Below are 24,120 nucleotides of genomic sequence, written 5' to 3'. Positions count from 1 at the left end.
TTAATGGATTTTGTATGACAAATAGCTACATTTATAAAATAATATATAAATTTATTCTTATTTCTCGGCGTAACCACAATGACGTCTGAAGTTTGTATACCTACCAAGCATTCAAACGAAGATAAAAAATGTTCATATGAGGAATGAATTTCTACATAAACATATTTGGGGTATTCACATGGTCTGCTATTAGTCATATTGTCATAATGTCTTAATATATTATAATAGTTGTTGTTGTGTTTTAAATAAAAAAAGTATTATTTTATGACAAAACAATAAACATAGTTCAAATAGTGTTATTAGTTTAGAACTTTTTTCTTTGAAACGCAACAAAAATTTGTTTAAACTATCATAATATATTAGGACATTATGACAATATGACTAAATAGTAGACAGTGTGAATACCCCAATTGATATGCAAAATTTATTACGAAAACATTTAAATTTTGAGTATGAATTTTTTCATACACATTATGATATGAGAAAGACGTAATAAATAGATTAAAATGTTTAATATTTTAATTGCTAATTTGTAACGTGCAGAAATATTGTCCCAACACCCACCTTAATGTATACCAAACTGCTAAGGATCACCCTCTGAGTCGATTAAGCGATGTCCGTTCGTCAGTCTATGAAAACCTTGTACTCAAATTACAAGACCCCAAAGTGATGTATCTCGGATATATGAAAAATTAAGCCAAATTTTTGTTCTCTACATTCGTTTTGAATGAAATTTGACATGTGCAAAGAGGAAGTGTTGTCGAGTTTACCTCATGCTCCCACCAGGGGCTTGTCTAGGGGTCCCAAAGTAGCAACATATTGATACCGACAATGCGATTTGATAATTTGTGCTCTAAAGTTGAATTTTCAATAAAAAATTTGGTTTTTTGGATGGACCTGGTCCCCTCGGTATCAAACATTTTCATAGTTGTTTTAATTTAAAATATTTTATGTAAAATTAGCATTCCAAAAAGCATAAATTCCTAATACATCTTCTCGAACATTTTTTAAATAACTTAAAAAGAAACAACTAAGAGAGCTATATTGGGCTGTGCCGAATCTTATATACCCTTCACCAAATTATACTTCAAAATACAAATTTTACATATTTTTAGGTAAACAAAAAATTTTTTTCTTAAGTTTTTTTTTATTTTTTTGGAAACATTTTTTTTCGAATTGTTATTTTAAATTTCTAAAAAATTTTATTTTTTTTTTTTGTGAAAAAAAAATTCGGGTTAAAAAATATTTTTTTCCGATTTTGACCCATTGTAGGTCCAACTTAATATGGTCTTATATACGTCGTTGCAAAGGTCTTTGAAATATCTATCAGTCTATATTAATGACTTAGTAATCCAGATATAGGTCAAAAATCGAGGTTGTCCTGGTTTTTTCTTCATATGTGGACCGATTTTGCTGATTTTAAATAGAAAACTTCTCGAAAGCATGTCTGACAGAATTATTGAAGATTTAGATCCGGAAGATATCTGGGGTCTTCAGAAAATTGATTTCAACAGACGGACATGGCTTAATCGACTCCGCTATCTATAAGGATCCAGAATATATATACTTTATAGGGTAGGAAAATTATATTGTGGAAATTACAAACGGAATGACAAACTTATATATAACCTTCTCACGAAGGTGAAGGGTATAATACAAGTTTTTTGGATGGACCTGGTCCCCTCGGTATCAAACATTTTCATAGTTTTTTTCCATTTAAAACATTTGATGTAAAATTGAAAATTGAATTTTTTTAAATAACTTAAAATTAAAAAAAAATTAAATTTTTTAATATTTTGGGAAAGTCTCGGCTAGGTTTTGAAAAAACAGGCTTGCGCCTGCTAATTATCTCTTATAACTTCCGAGATATAGGCATCTCAAAATTGAAATTTTTTAAATTTTGTCATACCTTGGTCCACTTTTTTATAAATATATGTAAGTCGTAATATAAGTTAGACAACTAAATTACCAAAAATATACAAAATATTTCAGAGAAATATCAATTATGTATCCAAAAATAAACTATTTTCAATTTGAAAATTCCAAAAAATTTTAGATTTTTGATGTTTTTTGGGGGAAAAGGAGACTTAATTTTTTTTATTAAAAACAGTTTTTCTATGAAAATGTAACAATTTTAAGTTTTTCTGTAAGGTATCTTTACGGAGAACATTTTTGTATAACATACATGTTCACTTTTTCGCCCTTCGGAATTTGACCTATTTTTTATCAAAATTTCAAATTAGGAACACGTGTTCTAAAGTCCCAAAGCAGGGATTAGAAAACTTTGATGTGTTCTCTATTTATCCCCAAAATATTTTCCCAACCCGAAGGAAATGTGGATCCCATGGGCAATATCGTAAAATACCATTTTTAGGATTTTCGCTCCAATTTTTAGGAATTGCGGGATTCTCTTTGACCTTTTGTCAAGTTTTTTTTACACATTGTTATTTAGAATGACAATTTTATAGATAAAGATTTATTTACTGAGTTTCTAAACAAAAATTTTTATCAAAATTTTAATAGGATTGCAAATATTGGGAACAATTTGATCCACATATATTTTTTTTGTTTAGATAAGTTAATTTTTGGTCTTACAAATTTCAAGTAAATATCTCAATTAGATTTAAAAATATGCCATTTTTAAAACTCAGTCCTTCAAAAATATTGCACTTGATTGACTTGATTTTTTTATAATCGGATGGGAAACAAAAAATGGCACGTGTTTAAAAATTAAAAATATCGCCGCCCCTGGATCATTTGTTGGCCCCATTTTTATAACTTAAACTCGAATACTCCTTGCTTACGCCCGCTTCATTTTATCCTGATCAGACCAGCAGTTTAAAAATGCCAGATTTATTTCCAAAACTATTTTATTCTGCCCACTGTGCGTTACTATACCACTAATCGATTTATAACTAAATATAAATATAGTTGAAAAATATTTTTAAATTCCTTTATTACTCACTTGAATTTAGTATGAATTATTCAGTATATTTTTTATACCTTCACCACAAGTGAGTGCTAAAGATAAATATGTATAAGATTGGCATTGCGTTTTTCTACAATACTAATTAGTGATCCTCTATATATAGTAAAAATGCAACGGCGATGTCTGTCTGTATGTCGGTTGAAATTAACTTTCCAAAAGCCACAGATAATTTCTGGACCCAAATCAGCAAAATTGGTTCAACATGGCAGAGGTAAGTGTGAGCAAGAAAGGAACACAACTATGATTTTTGGAAATATTTTTGGACATATCACGAATACTTGTTCCACTAATTATGTACATAGATAATATATGTACGTATATATGAAATGAAAATGGCTTCTGATTTTACTAAAAAACTAAATTGAAACATTTTTAACAAAAAAAACAAAAAATAATTTATAATTTTCCTTTTTAAAGGCCACCAACGTTAGCTCTGTTGTTCAAATTTTAAATTTAGCTGGAAACATTTTAAAAATGCATGTCTTCAGATTAATGAATACCAGGCTTTTTATAAGATTTAAAACAAAGGAAAAAAAGATTTAAAAAAAGGAAAACGAGAAATCTACAAATGTTCGCTCTTATTTTCGTTTCAAAAGATATAACAAATTTGTAAAATATATAATAGCTATTGGTTTTGATTGCTATATTTAATGTTTTATTATATCCCCAAAAGTTAAGTCTCAAATAAATTAGATTTTTATAATGGTTATCCATCTTTTCTCTCTGTGGCTGTAGATGTTTTTTAGCTGGTGTAATATTCACGGCCATTCTTCGATTCACCCTTTCCACTCAAAAATCATGGGTACGTACCATTTCACTGTGTGTAATTTTACCACTACGTGATAAAAGTCCAAAAACATACCCGTATCTCCCACTTTTGCCCATGCATTTTTTTATGGGCCCCCAAAAATGTGTGGCCTCGGTGTCAAAAAAGTGATAATTTTCTCAGGCTCATATCATGCAAACAGTTCGGAATTTTGATTTATTCTCTGAGGCAAAGTTGTTGCCCTTGTCATAAAGAACAAAAATTGCGAACATATAAAATCAAAAAACTTCATCTTCAAGATCAAAATCTAAAAAAAGCGTTAAAAAATTCGATTTTTTACCTTTCTTCCACTGTTCCGGTCCATAGGTAGCATGACTTTGGGCAAAACTTGGAGACACGGGTTCTTTTTTTTTGGTCTTTTATCACGTACTGGTGTCCGTATATGGTTATATTTTTTTGTTTTGCACTGTGTTATCAACCACCATACAAGTGATCCATATCCAATATTGGTGGGTGTACTACTAGTAGTAATGGCGTCAATGACAGCTTCACGCCTTCACAGCTACAGAGGGAACTCAGTGTTCCCTCTGTAGCTGTGAGCACAATACTATATGACAATATGGAGAAGGAAACATTTAGGAAAAAACTCATCATTCATGATTCATGACTATGTACCGGTTAACTGTAAATTAAACAATGGATAAATCAATCCAATCAATATTGATAAAAAAGTAATTATTTTAAATAAACAATAGTTAATGTTATAAACTACTTAAACCACAATCGATAATATTTTAATAATACTAACTCCTACATTTGAGCTATTTACAAACAGTATTTAAAGCCAGTTCTAAATAACATTGGCAATCAGTCAATCTTTAAGCTTTAGCAAAAATGAAAGTATTTCAAATAATAGTTGTAGTGGCTTGTATTATTGCTGGCGTCACCTGTGATCCTGGCTACGTAAGCTAAAATTAAATATAAATTAACTCATTTACTATTATTATTATTATTTGATTAAAACATTCTACATATATTTAATTACTTATATGCAATTGTCAAAATAATCAAATTCAAAACTCAAAATTCAATAGAAAATATCAAAAAATTTTGTTTTTGAGCAAATGAATACTTGATTTAATTATGAAATAATTGAAACCTGTTCAATATGGTATAAATATTTGAATTAAAACGGTTTAAGAAATAGTTTTTTCTGTGTATATTTCCATGACTCAAAAAATTACACACAGTGTAATTTACGAATCAATCATAACTCTTCAATTCTGATTGGCTTTTCAACGTTAAGATTTCTTGGGAAAAGTGGATTTTGTATAACATAGATCGATATTGATGAACTTCATTAGTTTTCAGCATAAAATCCATTGAGACTATTTTTAAAGAGGAAAAACAACTGGTCTGTATAAAATTTCATAACCAATTTCTGGAAGTATTATCCCTTACGACATTTATACTGACACATTCGAATGGATTCTATTCAAATGGATGGCTATTCAACCATCTCGCAAAGAAATTATATTGTTACGAAATTGTACTTGAATTCAAATATAACGATTTTAAGGGCTGATTTAAAAGTAGCATAATGCTTTCAAATAACAGTGCTGTAATAGCAAACTGTAACATATCTGTGGGCATTATTAAATAAAAGCTTTGTATTCGAATATTCAGTTAAAGAACATTGTAGAAAGTACACCACAGATGGCGTATGTATTAGTAAGATCTAGAATATTCGAATTTTGACAGTTAAAGAGCAATCTAGAATGCAGATGGCAGTGTTATAAATAGTGGCAGAGGTTGCAGTCGTGAGTCAGTTTATCAGAGACGCTATTTGAATAAACATCAACTGAATGCCTTAAAGTGTGCTGTATTTTTCAAGTGAATTCGTATACATTATAAAGTGTCTGTATTTCTGAGAATTTATTAACGTGTATAAAAAAAACATTGAGTGACTATTTAATTCTGTTGTTATACATTTTAAATAAATAAAGAGTTGTTACAATTTTCAAACTACTAAACGGCTTTTATTTGCAATCAAAAGTATCCGGTTTATTTAAAGGAAATAAACCAAAAGTTTTGAAAAGGTTAAAACGTAACAATATGTTACAATAAAATGTAAACAAATTAAAAATATTTTATTGGCCTGATAATTTGAATTTGTGTTGAAGATGTTTTTTGAACTACCTCATTAACTTTTATCTGTTTAAACGATTTTCAAAAGCAAGCCGTTCCAATCAATAGAGACAATTTGTGAAAAGCTTCATGGGCCCGAAAATTTTAAAATTCTTGAAATTTTATAAGTGTCTAGAAAATACAAACTATTGTTACGTTTTAACCTTTTCAAAACGTTGGTTTATTTCCTTTAAATAAACCGGATACTTTTGATTGCAAATAAAAGCCGTTCAGTAGTTTGAAAATTTTAACAACTCTTTATTTATTTAAAATGTACAACAACAGAATAAAATAGTCACTCAATGTTTTTTATACACGTTTATAAATTCTCAGAAATACAGACACAATTTATAATGTACACGAATTTACTTGAAAAACACAACACACTTTAAGGCATTTAGTTGATGTTTATTCGAAAAGCATCTCTGATAAACTCTCTAACTACTGCAACCTCTGCCACTATTTATAACACTGCCATCTGCACTCTAGATTGATCTTTAACTGTCAAAGTTCGAATATTCTAGATCATACGCCATCTGTGGTGTACTTTCTACAATGTTCCTTAACTGAATATTCGAATTCAAACAGCGTTGCCAACTTACGATCAATGGTCAACTGAAAGCTTTTATTTAATAATGCCCACAGATATGTTACAGTTTGCTATTACATTAATGTTATTTGAAAGCATTATGCTACTTTTAAATCAGCCCTTAAAATCGTTATATTTGAATTCAAGTACAATTTCGTAACACTATTTTAGTTTTTTGGCGATTGGAAATTCTAACTCATTTAACCACAATATATATTATTTTAGAAGTATTAACTCATTACATTTGTGCTCTTTACAAATTGCTATATAAATTCATTTGCGTTTCTCATTTTCCAATCAGTCAGTCAATAAAGTTTAGCAACAATGAGAGTATTTCAAATAATAATCGTAGTGGCTTGCGTTATTGCTGCCGTCACCTGTAATCCTGAAGTAAGTTAGCTTGAAATAAGAATTAACTCCATTATTATTCTCTTTTAATTAAAATATTCTATATTTTATTACAGAACTTTATGAGTGGACAAGGTAATACTGGTAATAGGCAGTCATATATAGGTGGAACTTTAGGCAAATAATCGTTAGATGTTGATGACAATGTCTTATTGTCAGTTTCACTGACCATTAAAAATCTATTAAATGTCATTGCTTAAGCTTAAAAATTGCAATAATTAGAAAAAAATATTTTTTTGTTATGAATAAAGGAATTTTATAAAACAAAATTTTTACCCTAATTTTATATCCGTCTTAACTTTACTCAAACAACCTAACAAATAGGGGTTTTTTTAAGTTTGTAACGTATCAAAATATTGGTCAATGAACCAAAAATTATATTCTGGGTCCTAGTAAAATTCTAAGACAATATGATTTTGGTCCACCCAGCAGAGACCTACACCGAACGCCTAAGAGTCGGCTAAGCCGAGCCGCCGAGTCGTAAAATACTAGGATATTGTGAGAATATGACATGATAGGAGACTTTCCACACATTGTTCGTTTGATCAAACTAAGTAATATCAATACATGAGATACAATTCATTATAAAATATTATAAAAATATCAAAAAACACATTTCCGAAAAAATGCGAAAAAGTACCTTTTCTTCTGTGGCTCCTCACATGTAAAATTTACATTTTGTTCCAATTACATATGGCTTTGCGATAAAGCAATAAACCTGAACAATTTCTGCCGTTTTCGATTTTTCATGATTTTTTCAAAACAAAAAAAATTGCTATTTTCACATAAAAAATATATTTTTTCTTCAATTTTTTATTAGAACTCCGAAACTACTGAGCCAATTGAAACGTAATATATAAACGGATTAAAGGTTATGTAAATCCCAACTTAACATCGGACTAACCGCTTTTTAGTTATCATTAATTTTGTTGAAAAACGTCTAACAAAATTTATAATTTTACTTAAATTTTACCATTTTTGTACTTAGGTAGCCATGATGCATCAAATCAATATAGTGGCCTTATTTTGCTGTTGATCTGTGTAATCAAAAACCCATCGCAAACTTGATTTTTTAGCCAAACAATTTATAAAACCAGTACAAAATGTATAAACATTTGTTTACTTTTTCTATAAACAAAAAAGTAATTCTAGCCTGATTTTTAGAAAAATTAATTTTAGCAAGGAAGTATGATTAATATTAATCTATTACAACAAGTATACGTAACATAGCAGGTAACCCATACACAGATGGATGGATGGTGTTCTAAAATTATGAACAGACGCTATCAAATCGGGTTAAGTTTTCCCTAATTTATTTGCCACGTAAAAAAACATAAGGTAGACATGTTATATAGCACTGGATAGAGGATTTTGTCTACTTTCCAATAATGTATACAACTTTTGAAAATTAACAAATTCATGGAATACTTTTTTGAAAAATATGACAAAAAAAGCTGTTTATTGAGTTTTTCAAATTTTTCAAATTGAAATAAAATTTTTATTTATGAATATTTTTTAATGAAGTTTTACACTTATATAGATTTTCTTATTGAAAATGGAAAAATGGAAACAAATTTTGCAATTTGTTATCAGGAATCCCGCAATTCCCAAAAAAGTATTGAAAAATTCCAAAAATGAGATTTTTTCGTTTTATGGCTATAATATCCATACTAGAGGCGGGGTTATCGGAGCCCTTTACAAAATAATTAAGAACGTATTGGGCCATCTAAAATAGATTATAGTAATTTGATATCGAATATGGGATTTGAGAATTTTTGCTCTAAATTTGAATTTTGTATAAAAAATAGGAATTTTTTGAATGGACCTGGTCCCCTCGGTATCAAAAATTATAATTTTTCTTTTCATTTAGGATATTTGATGTAAAGCTAGCTTTTCAAAAAGTACAAATCCATTATACATCCCCTTAGAAATTTTTTAGATAACTTAAAAAGCATAAAAGTACTTTTTTTAATTTTTTTAAATTCAAATGCATTTAACTTTGGACTCGGTCATGATTTTTAAATAATACTTTCTTTATTTGATATACAGTGACGGACATTACAATAGAATCACTACCAATATTTCATTTAAAACCAGGAGCAATCATAAGGATTGGTGTGGGCCAGAAAATATAAAAAAAGTGGCAAAATGTGTTGTGGACGGACGAAACGACCATTAATTTAATTGGTAGTGATGACATGGTTAGACGTCCAAAAAATGGCAATAACCAAAAACGTTTAAACATGGTTGGGGAAATATTATTATATGGGGATGCTTTTCTTGGTATTGCGTTGGTCCAATTTATTGGATTAAAGAAAATATGGATAAGCACTTGTATGTAAATATTTTGGAGAATGTTATAAAGCCACATGCAGAATAGAATATGCCCTTAAAATGGCTCTTCCAGCAAGATAATGACCCAAAGCACACATCAGGTCTTGCCAAAAAATGGTTTTTATATAACAAAATTCATGTTATGGAATGGCCGTCTCAATAACCAGACCTAAATCCTATGGAAAATAGTAAAAGCCAAAGTCGGACCTGAAAAATTGAAAAACATGGAAGAACTTTGGCAGAAAATTCAGGAAATATGGTATGCAATTTCCCGATCTACATGCGAAAGTTTGTTAAATTCAATCCCAAAAGATTCGATGCTGTTATTAGAAATAATTGATATGCAACAAAATATTAAGAAAACAACGAATTCTAATGATGATTTTTTATTTTTAATCATTTTAAGACTGATTGATTCTATTTGAATGTCGCATATTTTATTTAGTCTTTTAGATTTGACATCGTTTTTAACATAAGAATGTGTTATTTTTTTAATTTTTTCTATTTATTGTTTACGTTATGAGCAGGGCAACCAAAAATATGCAATATCATATTTTTTGCTGTGCGTCGTATAAACATATGAGTTAGTTATTTATCCGTTTCAGACAATTATAAGAATTTTGGCATCGATTTGTTAGTGCATATTTTTGCATATTTTGGTCTTTACTGCATATTTTTGCATATTTAACTCATAACTGCATATTTTTGTTGCATATTTTCTTTATTTCCATTATTTTGTTTTCTAAATATAATTTTATTGCTTGTATAGTAATTTTTCATTTCTATATTTTACAATTTTGTTAAGGCCTAAGCTACTTAAAGAAAAAAATAGAGTATCCATAATCGACTTATCTTCATTAAATTTTCATCGACTTAAGGGATATTAGTTTCCATATATTTGAATTAAATTAAAAATATTCACACACAAATATCAAAATTTAACAAATAGTAAAAAATACATAAAAAAAATAAAAGAAAAGAAAATGGGCAACTTCTTATACATTTCTTGGATACATTTAAAAAAAAAAATTTAAGGTTGCTTGAGACAGTTATGGTTGGGCATTAACAGTTTACCACTAATGTAAAATTAAACAACTTTTCAGCAAATGTTCAGAATATTAAGATCCATCGAAAATATCATGTTCAAAAATATCGAAAATAATACGTTTATTACAAATTGTAACAAAGATATTAGGAAATCATTAAAAAATAATCAATTGATGAGAAAGGAAGAAACATAGGAAATGTCACGGTATTTTGAGTTCCAATAATAAAAATGAGGCAAAACATGAATGACACGCTTAACCAAGATCTTGTGACAATCTCTGAATGGGGTTGTGCGAATAGAGTCAATTTCAACGCACGCAAGACTCAATGTTGTATGTTAACACACAAACGCACAACAGATCATGTTGCTCCATCTGTTTTCATGGGTGGTGTAAATATTAAGGAATCAGAAGCTCTTGATGTTCTAGGCATGAGTATTCAGTGCGATGTCCGCTGGACAAAACACATTTTTCGAGTGTCGAAAGAAGCATTCAAGTGCCTTGGTTTCCTTAAACGGTGTAAGAATTACTTCACTCCATCTGATCTCCTTACTATTTACACCACTTATATCCGACCTAAAATGGAATACAACTCTCATGTGTGGGCCGGTGCTTCGAAGTCTATTTTGGAGTTACTCGACCGCGTACAGGAGAGGGCGAAGGTGCTTATCGGTGACAGTAGGGTATCCAGCTCTATTGACTCACTGGAACATCGTCGCAATGTGGGTTGTGTTTCACTGTTCTACCGATACTACAATGGTATGTGCTCTGCAGAAATTAGGGAACTTGTTCCCGAAACCCGTAGTTTTTTACGCAACACACGTTCTTCGGCAAGGGCTCACCAATTCGTTGTCGACTGGACAGTGGATCGCACAACACATTACAGAGAAAATTCGTTCTTTAGCCGTACTGTCCGTATGTGGAATAATCTTTCTCCTGAAGTCTTTCCTGTCACTTTCAATATAGGAAAATTCAAATCTAATGTCCACAAACACTACTCCCTCTATCCTCCCACCCATAACCTATTTTCCTAGTTCCAACACAATGCTTTGCATGAGTAGGGGTCATCCCCTGAGTGCTGGACCAAGAAAAAAAAAAAAATGCTCCAAAATCCACTGCAATTTTTTTACCAAACAAATACAAACGCTCTCTATAGCGATTTGGAAACATAATTCAAATGATAAAAAAGTAGATTTTAAAGCTTTATGTAGAATAGAAACATTTCGAGAAATTCTTAATATTCTCTCCCTACAATATTATGCAACTAATTACTAAACAAATTTTTATTTACTTCTTATATTATTTTTAATAAAACATTGAAATCAAACAATAATCAACTATTTTTAAGTGCATATTTTTTATATTTTAAGAGCATATTTTTCGTTTTTAAGTGCATATTTTATGCGCATAAAACACTTTTTTTAGAGCATATTTTTGGTTGCCCTGGTTATGAGCATTAATATATAATGAACAAATTTTAAATTTTGTTTAAAAGTTTGAAATCGGTCTAAAAATGTGTGAGTTATAGGTACTAAAGTACTACGACCTACAATAAAACAGTTTTTTCAAAATAACTTAAAATTTTGAGGGTGTTTCAAAATCTTTGAAAACGGTTTTAGTATGTCTTCACCTAGGCCTATAACCCCCATTAGGTCGCTTTTCAAGTTCTGACAAAAAATGTCATTTTGTATCAGAGTGTAATACTTAATGAGCAGACGAAATTCACTTGTTTCCAATTTCTCCTCAAATTAAGATGTAGTCTGCTTTTAATGATTGTCAAACTCAAACTAAATGACGCAGCTTGTTCAGATTTTGACAGGAGTCAACTGACAGGCGTGTTGCCCTTTCAGTTAAAATTCGGGAAATTTAAAAAGTCACGGATATATTGACCCTCCTCTTATAATCTTAAATATTAAACAAAATAAATTACAATAAAACTGTTATTTTGTCATTTATTAATAATATCATTCAATTAAAGGTATAAATTATCTGAATAATTTAAAACCGAAATCGCTATTCTTCTGTGTATTCTTAGTATTACCATTTCCCGTAATTGCATTCTGTAAAACAAATTTAATTAAATTATATTACAAATATTTACAATATATTAAAAATTTCTTGCAGTATATGATCTTACATTGCCTGGAGTTGCCATGGCAAAGGCTATAATGCAGGAAACTGCAACAATAACTTGAAATAATTTCATATTGCAAAAGTACTTTAGGCTCCAAGGTTCTTTGTAAGACTAATAAAATAATGAACTTGCCAGCATATTTATACATGTTTCTGGAGTTGTAGACTATAAAAGGATGTGTAAATTTATTACAATAAAACTTTGTGGTGAAATTTATAATTTTCATCTGAAATATCCGTATCTATCTATAAATAATTTAAATACCACAAACAAGTGTAATTAGTAGAGTGCGTAATGAAATTATTTATAATTACGATATTTTTATTTTACCACAAAAGTTTTAATTTAATCAATTTAATCATCCACTTATAATCGAGATCTACAGGAACATGTATATCTATATGTTGGAAATTGATTGTTCCAATAAGTTCTTAAATATTATGCAAACCGTATTTATAGCCCCGACCTTGTTATCTGTCGAGTACGTTATGTCACGAATTTTTTCATGTACCTCAAAATTACTTCCGTTTGATGTCACGTACCCTTATATCGCCTGATATTTTGGACAATAATGTTTCGAATGTAACATAAAAACTAAATTATTTTTCATTTACTCTTATTTTTGCAAAATCTATTCCACGCTATAGGAGTAGAAATGTCACGTTCGATGACATGGAAATGCTCATATATATGTACATTTAGCTCTCACAGCAATTTATAAATTAATAACTTGGATATGGTTTATATTTGTACTTCAAACCACAATCTTATTTGTAATAAATTTAATCATTCACATAATTTTTAATTTTGCTGGACACCTGTATAAATATAATACGCATCGCAGATGTTCTACAGTTCTCGAAAGGAAGCAACACACAGAAGATATCTTGCAAGATGAAAATATTTCAAACAATTTTAGCAATTTCCTGCATTATTGCCATGGCTATGGCAGCTCCTGGAAATGTAAGTCCACATAACTATATATGTAACAAACTATAAAATAAATGTAATTATTTGTTTTTGCAGAATGAAATTGGAGGCAAAAATAATCAGGGAAATACACAGCAAAATGGAGACTTTAAGTTAAATTTATTGGGCTAATTTTTAGATTTTAAATTAAATTAAAAATGTTAATAAATCTATATATATAAAATACAAAAAATGTTTCTACCTATGTCCGTTATAAATTCTGAGACCATCCAACCGATTAGCTCCAAACTGGTATCATTGGAAAGGAAATGTTCTGAATATGGTTTTAGACACCTAAAATACTACATTAGGTCCATTCGGTGCTTTCGTCAAGAAGATTTTCGAATTTTCTCATACATTTTTCATATATACATATATATATAAAAATGGATGTATGTTCCGAATGAACTCAAAAACGGCGGTACCGATTATAATAAAATCTTCAGAATAGCCTAGCGGGTAACACTGTAAAGTCAGATTATTGATTTTCGGTCTGTGGGCGGAGGGGTGTGGCAAAATCAAATTTTAACATTATACCGCTAATGCCATATATTTCATAAAAATGTATGTGTGTATGTATATTCCGTATGGACTCAAAAATTACTGGACCGATTTTGATAAAATTTTCACGGAATCTTCAGGAAGCCTTTTGGCTAACAGTGTATAGTCAGATTTTTGATTTTCGGTCTGTGATAAACAATTTTGTTTACTCTTGCATACTAGGTGGATGGAGAAGAAATTTCCATATGAAATCTACTTTTAATTAAAAATTTATGATGTTAACAAGGTCGATGACCAAATACAATTGAAAGTGTCTGGCGAAACAATAAAATACTAATCGATTGACACAGTAATGAACGTAGAACAAGTCGTCAATTGTCCTACTTAATTTTTGAATTCATTGTTCAGCCGAAATGCCACCACATGTATTAACATTGAAGGTTGGATTACCGACATTTTCCGACACTGTATATTAAAATCGAGATCGAGATGCAATATAAAACAGATGTTTTCTAAAGCCCAGCAAGGCGGACCGGGTTTAACTAGTTTTTTATAAAGATAAAATGTGTATACATTTCTTTGACCATCAACAGACAGATCGACGGACAAAGCTAGATCGTCTTAGACTTTTAAAAGGACCCAGATTGTTGGTTATTCTTTTGAATAATGATCGTTCGATTAATCGAATAATTTCTTAATTATTCGAACAATTTAAAACTAACTATTTTCTAATAACGAATAATTCGAACAATTTTATGTAGAATAATATTTAAATTGAATAATTCCAAATTTAAATAAGTAAACTCATAAAAATTTTATTGTTTCTGAAATTCGACAAATAACTAAAGATAAAGGGACTGTAGATGAGTGGTCCGATAGATCCTTGTATAAATATATAAATATTCCGGCAAGAAGTTTCAATACTAAAAACAAGTCTTACAAAATAATTAATTTAAAACTTGAACCAATAAAAATAAAATGTACGGAATAAAATATTTGTTATTTAGTAAAAAAAGGCTGAATGATTTTAGAATTGACTTCGAAACAGAACATATCGTCCCCTTAATAAAACAATAGTGTATAATTTGTTTGCTTTCGAAATAAATGAGTTTAAAATTTTTGTGTTAGTATACTAACACATCTGGAACAAAAGTAATATTTCAATTGATCTTTTGACCCACTTTGTGGAAGTAGAATTTCACTTATTATGCAATAAAAAATAATGGTGTATCTGCTTAAACACTACTTGTTTTATTGAGGGGACGATATGCTGGCTAAATATTAGCAGAATTAATAATCAAAATGATTTTTGTGATTTTGAAACGGTCGTCGAAAGTGATATTGAGGATGACATTTATAATGACTACGTTGAAATATATGGGGGATTTCATGTCAAGTGAACCAATTTTTAAAATCGATGTCTTCCGATCAGTTTGAAATTTGAACCAAGGTTAGACCTATTATCTAAAACCATAAAAAAATTATGATTTTAAAAGTTTGGGGTCATTTTAACCCCAAGTGCTATATAGGGTTAATTTTAATTTTTCGGCTGTTTTTGTAAATACTAGGCTTTGTGTTATATTTTTGTTAAGTTTCATCAAAATCGCCCCAAAAATATACATTATTTCGATATCTTTTCAAGAGAAATTCCAAATATTGAAAAATTTTACATTTGGCTTTCACCATTTAAGGGTTAAGATTGTCCGTTTTTAGTAAAACTTTCAGAGTATATTTAGAATTATCTGAACTATAATATTCTGGATAGATTTTAAAAATTCAAAAAATTGCCAAATAATTGGTTTTTCTCGAAAATTTCAAAATTTAAATCGCAGGTACGGAAAAACAATAAGAGATATATTCATAATTTTTTGTTCCCTATTGTATTATCAATAAGTCCATGAGATGATCAAAAAATTCTGAAATTTGTTTAACAACATTTTTAAAAATTTGAAAATGGAGTTTTGAAACTGCCGTTAAAAAAATTGTATTTCTTTGGTCATACCTGCGAATAGGGTAACGGTATCCTACGAAGACTAAAACTCATATACAAGTAAATATGGATATATTTTAAGTAAAAATAAGATTTTATTTTAATATTTATCAAAATATGTTAATTTTGTTCCTACATTTCTTGTTCTAGTTGCCTGAGACACGTTAATGGCCTGGCGAATTTTTAATAACTGTAACATTTTTTGACCAATTTCTGTTTTTTATGTCTCATTAGAACTACAATTGCGTACACATTTCTATTCTTTTAAATTAAAATGAAAAAGCAATTTTTGAATGGCAACATTTTTACAAAAACTGAAAAAATGCATTTTTTCCCCTTGTAAATGCATCTCAAAACTTCAGAGGGCTTGCGGCACGTTTTAACCCCAACCGATTTACCTAAAAATTTTTCAGTATGATTCTTTTACTAATGTTCACCAGACTGGGGGGTGAGAATGGTCAAAATCCAACTTTCGCTTATTAAGGGCCAGCCTAGTCCTCATGCATACATATTTGTGGAAATATTTGGAAAAATAATTGAGAGTCACATGGAATTTAGCAAACAATTTTTGTCTTAAATACCTGGCCGCCATTGTAAGCGTTGCAAAATATTTGGTGTTTTTTAGAGCCGTAGAACTTTAAATTGGCAGCACTGTTTTCTGTTACAGCTGATTTGACAGTTAAGCATAGTACTCCGTTCATATTTGCGAAAAATTATGGTTGTTTAGTACGAATATTCAACGCATTATTTGTGAAATGCAGCCTGATTTACTGCTAAGGGTGTATGAAAATTGTATATCCAGGTTAAGCGATGTACGCGAAAGCCGCGACGGCAACATATAAAAATTGTATATAAAAAATTATGCCATAAAATAATCTAATTAATAAAGCAAATTGGATGGATATTAAAGACGTGCTTCTCTGTTTAATTTCAATTTAATGTTTTCCGCCTCTATAAAAAAAAACACCAATTACTCATGTTTTATTATAAACTTTCTTTGAAGCAAAACTGTTTCTCAGTATATTAATAAATTTTACGCAGAACGGACGAATTGATCGCTAATTAAATGAAGTTATTTCAAATAGTTTTTGTAATCGCTTGCATTGTTGCCGGAGTAATTTGGCATCCACATAGTGTAAGTTGTCATATTTTTGTATTTAATTGACACCTGAAGTAACATACTACTTTTTCAGGTCTCAAAATCGGTATTCACGGTAATGCCCAATGGTCGCAAATAGCGGAGGACAAAGTTTGAAGTCCAAGCATTCTCTATTTAAAAAAATTTTAAGGTTTATGTAACTGTTTATTCTTATGATTTTCAAAATATTTTAAAATAAACTTAAAAAATCCCTTATTTTACTTTACAACAAAAGTTTGTTCTGAGAGAAAGAGAGATACGCAAACTTGTTTATCTCCCTATGTAAATAGCCATTTTTGAATATCTGAAGATCTATGTAAGTAGTTTGGCTAAAAATGGACTTGATCAAAACTTGCCAACTTTAGAAACTTACGAAATTTAGCAGAGCGAACTTCTTAGGAAAAGTATTCAAATTTTTTGAAATCGCAGGATATTTTTTATACGTTCAATGGTAAAAGCATGGCATACAATGAAAAACTAAGAAAACATTCCGATATTAATTATATTCATTTAGTATTGATATAAATTCCAAGGAATAGCAGATGTTTTTATCGTCATAATTATGCAACGAACCTTTTCCGACGAACACTGTTCGTAAATCAAAAAAAAAACCTTTGTGTTATTTGAAATCTATTGGGTATGACTTAAAAATGCGGGACACGATCTGGACTCTCAAGCGGGTGAGGCAAAACTTCCCAGCCACTTCATTCTAAATACTTTTTAACACATAATAGATGGGACCCTTTTGCTCCCACCAAATCGACACCAAAGCACCATGGATAATTGGCTTTGGTGTCGATTTGGCTGGTTCATATACCATCACTTTCGCTTCGGGATATTGTAATGGATCCATTTTTTATCGCAAGTAATGATTCGGCGCAAAAATTATTTCTTTTTTGTAGCGTTCAAGCATCAGATCCAAGGTCTATCGGCTTTAATTGGTATGGTACCCAATTTCCCTGCTTTTGGATGAATTCTGCTGCTCGCAAACGCTTTGAAATTGCTGATTGAGTAGCTCCCTTCATGGAGCAAAGCCTCCAATACTTGCTCTTCAATCGTTTTTGGTTGGCCTGGCCCATCTTTGTCTTCCGTGTCAAAATCACCAATTCTGAACCGTACAAACCATCACTCGCACGTTGAAAACGATGGAACACATTCACTATATGATTTGGTGAGCAATTGGTTGCTGTTTTATACTCACCATCAAAGGACCCCAACGAATGGAAATTTCTCGCTACTGTTGACAAGGTTTAGTTGGTATTGAAGATCGGCAATATCGGTTCCTGATTTCACCTATCCCCCATACAAATGTCCCCCGGAGTACTGGTTGAGCAGTCATCAATAAGTTGGTTATGAGGCAATCCTGATATAATATTGCACAAATTAGTTCTAAGTACTCAGAAATTATATGGCAAAAATCATTTAACATTTGGTCCTAGTTCCAATACTTCATAATTGTCTTAAACAATGAAATTGGACATAAACAAGTTTTATATGAACCTAAATCTTTCTACCAACTTTTCTGAGGATTGGTCCATAAGTGACCCTTCCCCCATATAACCCCTATATCAGAAATATATGTATGTATGTATTGTTGGTGGCTACTCAAGATTCGGAACAGCCGAATATTTATGACAGAACAAAAATTTCAGCAAAATGGTGATTTTATTAGGGTTTATAGGTTGTTTAATAAAAAGTATGTATTACAGCTAATCAAATCGAATAATTGACGCAACTATTAATAATGATAATAACCCAATTTTATAATATTCAGAGTACAACTGTATATTTTATTCAAATATTATAATATTGAGAGTCGATGTAAACGATTCCACATCAAAAACACATGAAATTCTATGGAAACTTCTGATCGAGCCTTAGGATTTGACGTCGAACGTAGTTCACTTGGCTTCAATGAATAACAGCTATTGTAAAGGATTTCTTTTTATACCCTCCACCACCATAAGTGGTGAATGAGGGTATATATAAGTTTGTCATTCCGTGTGTAACATTGAGAAATATTCATCTGAGACCCAACAAAGTATATATATTATTGATCCTTATGAAATTCTAAGTCGATTGAGCCATGTCCGTCTGTCTGTCCGTCTGTGTAAAACACGCTCACGTCCAAAATACGCAAACAAACTTTGTAGAGTTGCAAGAAAAATGTTTATTATTGTCCTAAGCAGTTTGGTGTTGAAAATCAGCGAAATCGGTGCAGTGGAACCAAAGTTATGAATGAAAATGTAGGACAACCTAAAAAAAAAATTGATAATTTTCACATATTTTTGGACATTTTTTGTAAATTTATTGCAGCTAATATCATAAAATTTTGCACTCGTTACTTTTGTGATAAAAGGAGTAACTCTGGTGAAAATTATAAGAATAGGTCCATGATTTCTCCTAGTCCCCATACAAATTTCTTCCCGAAATATGGTTCTATGGTATATAAATGCCTACAGAATAGGAATATCCACATGAAATTCAGCAAAAAAAAGTTTCGTGGAAAAGAAATATATAAATATAAAGTACACTTCCGAAAATCTCTTAAATAAGCATAAATGTCTTATAAATATCGCTATCAAGTTGAAATTCGACACGAATAATCCCCATATATACCAAAATCGCTGTACCTAATTCTATTAAGATCGACCGATAATTGGTTATAGCTCCCATATAAGGACCACTTCCGAAAAACACAATAACCTACATAAATATCTAAAAAATATCAATATCGAAACAAAATGTCACACACATCCATAGTTTATATTTAGAAATCATACTACTGGATTTTGTGAATATCGGTCCATATTTGACCACAGCTCCCATATAAGGTCCACTTCCAAAAATCAGTTAAGTACTCATAAATCTCTTATAAATACATTTATCATGCTAAAATTCGACAAAAGTTATACTCATATATATAGATATCACTGTACCAAATTTTATGCAGATTGGCCGATAATTGGTCATAGCTCCCCTATAAGGCCCATTTCCGAAAAAAGATATTAACCTTAAAAAGTATTAAAAACATATCGATATCAAAATGAAATTACGCACAGATCCAGTAATTTGAATCCAGTAATCATACTTCTGGATTTTGTGAATATCGGTCCATATTTAACCATAGCTCCCATATAAGGTCCACTCCCGAAAATCACTAATATCCTCATAAATTTCTTACAAATATAGTTATCAGGTTAAAATTCGAAACAAATTTGTTCAATATATGTACACAAAAATCGATGTACCAAATGTTACGATGATAGGCCCATAATTGGTCATAGCCTCCATATAAGAATCACTTCCGGAAAACACATTAACCTGCACAAATATTTAAAGTAATCTGTACCAAGATGTATTAACAAGGTGGCAGCGTAACTACAACAATTACAACAATACAAGAACAATAGTCATTTTTGTTTGTGTAAAACCGTGTAAAGTGTCAAAATAAAATTCGCAAAAACGCACTTTTATAAATGAAATAGTTTTTTTTAACACTTTTAAATATTTTATACACATAAAGCGGTGACAAATATTCACTTTTTTAAATATAAAATAATCTTTTTAACCTTATAACAAATTTAAAAATGTTTGTAAACAAGCTTTTGACATTTCACAAGGCAAAGCACGAGTAGAGCAAAAAATAGTCAGCTGGCGTTACGCTGCCACCTGGTTAAATATGCCTTGATCTGTACTGAACCAAAATTTTACACCGATCACTAATTTGTATCCAAGAATCGTACTACAAGATTTTTAAAATATTGGTCCATAATTAACCATATCTCCCATATAATGTCCACTTTTGATAATGACGTTGTTTATATAAAATTGTACAAAAATAGCTCTCAAATACTTAGGTCCATAATAGGTCATAGCTTCCATATATTGAACCAAAATAGTACACCGATCAGTAATTTTTAAAATCATACTACTGAATTTTGTGAATATTGGTCCATATTTCGCAACAACTCCAATATAAATACATAAAAATCACGTTAAAATATTTTATGACAATCGACTCATAATAGGTCATAGCTCCCATATAAGTCCCACAACCCAATAGCTTGAAATTTGTCTAAATATATTTGTATACCCTTTTTTTATAATCTGGTAAAAAAGGAAAAATGTTGACCAAACATATTAACTAAATATTAAGTATATAAATTGTTAAATTTCATACGTTCCAATAGGAATTTCAATTATATTATGTACTTTTGAAATAAAATATTGTCTGCGTAAACTAATATTTCTAACAATTGTTAAGTATATTATTCAGTTGTTATACCATCATATTTAGGTGGAGGGTATTTAAGATTCGGCACGGCCGAATATAGTACTCTTACTTGTTCTATATTCATTCTTCAGTCATCGCCTGAGTCAGGCAGAAATAATCCTCAGTTCGCCTCAACCAATTCTCTGGATAAACATATGTATTTTCCTGGATAATGCTTAGAGCGTTGTACATCCTTTTTTGTACCTTTGACTAAACAATCTCCGGCACTACTATTCTCCAGTGCATTATTAGCAGTATTATCTCCTGTAATTGTATTCTGTACAAAAATACATATCGCACTGGTTCCTCTAAAGAGCGTTAATTCAAAATTTTAAAATGTTCAGTAGAAGCAAAAAACTGTTTTGTTTTCAATACATTACAATGAAACAACTGTAAGGATACAACTGTAATTTCGGCGAAAGAGTGAAGAAAATGATAGTAGATTTTTACAGTGGGTAGAATCTACCCACTGTATATCTACCCGGTAGATATGACCACTGCACATCTATTTCTTGGAAAAAGTGAAAATTGAAAAATTTTGATTTGACGCACTTTAGAGGAACCAGTGCGATATGTATGTAACAAAATTCTAATAGAAATATTTAAAACCAATCTTTTGGGTTTTTTTTTGTGAACTACCTGGAGTTGCCATGGCGAAGGCAATAATGCAAGGAACTGCGACAATAACTAATAAAATTAAGAACCTTCCAACATATTTATAGATGTTTCTGGAGATCTCGATTATAAGTGGATGATTAAATTATAAAAATAAAACTTTTGTGGTAAAATAAAAATATCGTAATTATAAATTCATAATAATTGTATTACGCGCTTTTCAAATTATGCTTGTTTGTGATATATTCCAATTATTTATAGATAAAATAAATAAAATATCTAAATTTGTAGTGCATACTTTAGGGGCTTTTTTATTACAGTTGACTGGACTCAAAAAAGCCGGTTTTAGCCGTAATTTTTTTTTATTTTTTTTCTTTACAAAAAAAAATCAGCCAAATCGCTCCAGCCGTTCTCACTTGACATTACATATATGGACTATTTTATTTTTTTATATATAGATGTACAACAACCACAGAATTAAATAGTCACTCAATGTTTTTTATACACGTTTATAAATTCGCAGAAATACAGTCACACTTTATAATGTACACGAATTCACTGTATTCAAATAGCGTCTCTGATAAACTCACTAACTAATGCAACCTCTGCCACTATTTATAACACTGTCATCTGCACTCTAGACTGCTCTTTAACTGTCAAAGCTCGTATATTCTAGATCTTTCTAATACATACACCATCTGTGGTGTACTTTCTACAATGTTCTTTAACTGAATATTCGAATTCGAATATACGGTCGCAGCAAACAGCGTTGCCATACTTACGATCAATGGTCAACTGAAAGCTTTTTATTCAATGTTAATAATGCCCACAGATATGTTACAGTTTGCTATTACATCACTGCTATTTGAAAGCATTATGCTACATTTAAATCAGCCGTTAAAAACGTTATATTTGAATTCAAGTTCAATTTCGAACAATATTTTAAATGAAACTTATAAATTCACCACAAAGTAAAAAAGTACTGATCATTAGTGTATCCTGGCAAAAAGAAATGAATAAAGGTTTAAGGTATTTGTTCTCATATAAGTAATGGACAAAAATAAAAGAAGTTATTATCACAGTTTCCCACCACAGCACAGTGTCAGATTTTGCCATTTTAAAATTCCTATTTTTTATGTAAAATTCAAATTTAGAGCAAAAATTTTCAAATCGCATAGTCGATATCAAATTTGGGCCATCTATTTTAGATGGCAAAATATGTTCTTAATAATTTTGAAAAGGGGTCCGATAACCCCGCCCCTAGTATGGATATTATAGCCAAAAAACGAAAAAATCCCATTTTTGGAATTTTTCAATACTTTTTTGGGAATTGCGGGATTCCTGATTACAAATTTCAAAAATAGCGTCTGTTCATAATTTTAGAACACCACTCATCCATCTGTTTATGGGTTCCCTGCCTGCTATGGTATGTATACTTGTTATAATTGATTGATATTAGTCATACGTCTTTACTAAAATTAATTTTTCTAAAAATCAGGCTAGAATTACTTTTTGTTTATAGAAAAAGTAAACAAATGTTTATACATTTGGTACTGGTTTTATAAATTGTTTGGCTAAAAAATCAAGTTAGCGATGGGTTTTTGATTACACAGATCAACAGCAAAAAAAAAGGCCATTATGTAGATTTGATGCATCATGGCAACCTAAGTACAAAAATGGTAAATTTTTTCAGTTCTATGGATAGCTTTTTTTAAAAAAAATGTTTAAGTAAATTTATAAATTTTGTTAGACGTTTTGCCACATAATTAATGATAACTAAAAAACGGTTAGTCCGATGTTAAGTTGGGATTTACATAACCTTTAATCCGTTTATATATTACGTTTCAATTGGCTCAGTAGTTTCGGAGTTCTAATAACAAATTGAAGAAAAAATATATTTTTTATGTGAAAATAACAATTTTTTTGTTTTGAAAAAATCACGAAAAGTCGAAAACGGCAGAAATTGTTCAGGTTTATTGCTTTATCGCAAAGCCACATGTAATAGGAACAAAATGTAAATTTTACATGTTAGGAGCCATAGAACAATAGGTACTTTTTCGCATTTTTTCAGAAATGTGTTTTTCGATATTTTTATAATATTTGGATTGAAATTTTCTAGAAACAATCAAGTTAGCAAAATTTTTTTAATTTTTTTACTAGTAAATGGATTCTAAAACA

At 30.1% G+C, this 24,120-nt stretch overlaps 4 long non-coding RNA genes across 4 annotated transcripts; 3 read left to right on the top strand and 1 right to left on the bottom strand.

Annotated features, from left to right (window-relative positions):
- The first annotated feature begins 6,839 nt into the window (after positions 1-6,839).
- LOC135954263 (uncharacterized) lies at positions 6,840-7,208 on the top strand. The gene is made up of 2 exons (XR_010576249.1): positions 6,840-6,921; positions 6,996-7,208. It is a non-coding gene; the product is annotated as an uncharacterized LOC135954263 (long non-coding RNA).
- A 5,037-nt stretch (positions 7,209-12,245) lies between these two features.
- LOC135953208 (uncharacterized) lies at positions 12,246-12,571 on the bottom strand. The gene is made up of 2 exons (XR_010576199.1): positions 12,457-12,571; positions 12,246-12,379 (listed from the first exon to the last, which is right to left on the bottom strand). It is a non-coding gene; the product is annotated as an uncharacterized LOC135953208 (long non-coding RNA).
- Positions 12,572-13,295: 724 nt separating this feature from the next.
- Positions 13,296-13,615, top strand: LOC135953651 (uncharacterized). Its single transcript, XR_010576226.1, has 2 exons — positions 13,296-13,416; positions 13,480-13,615. It is a non-coding gene; the product is annotated as an uncharacterized LOC135953651 (long non-coding RNA).
- A 3,299-nt stretch (positions 13,616-16,914) lies between these two features.
- Positions 16,915-17,267, top strand: LOC135953944 (uncharacterized). The gene is made up of 2 exons (XR_010576230.1): positions 16,915-17,048; positions 17,107-17,267. It is a non-coding gene; the product is annotated as an uncharacterized LOC135953944 (long non-coding RNA).
- Positions 17,268-24,120: the final 6,853 nt, after the last annotated feature.

This window comes from Calliphora vicina, chromosome 3 (assembly GCF_958450345.1).
Source record: "Calliphora vicina chromosome 3, idCalVici1.1, whole genome shotgun sequence".
NCBI classification, from domain to species: Eukaryota; Metazoa; Arthropoda; class Insecta; order Diptera; family Calliphoridae; genus Calliphora; species Calliphora vicina.
This window is presented reverse-complemented; position numbering and strand designations above follow the sequence as displayed.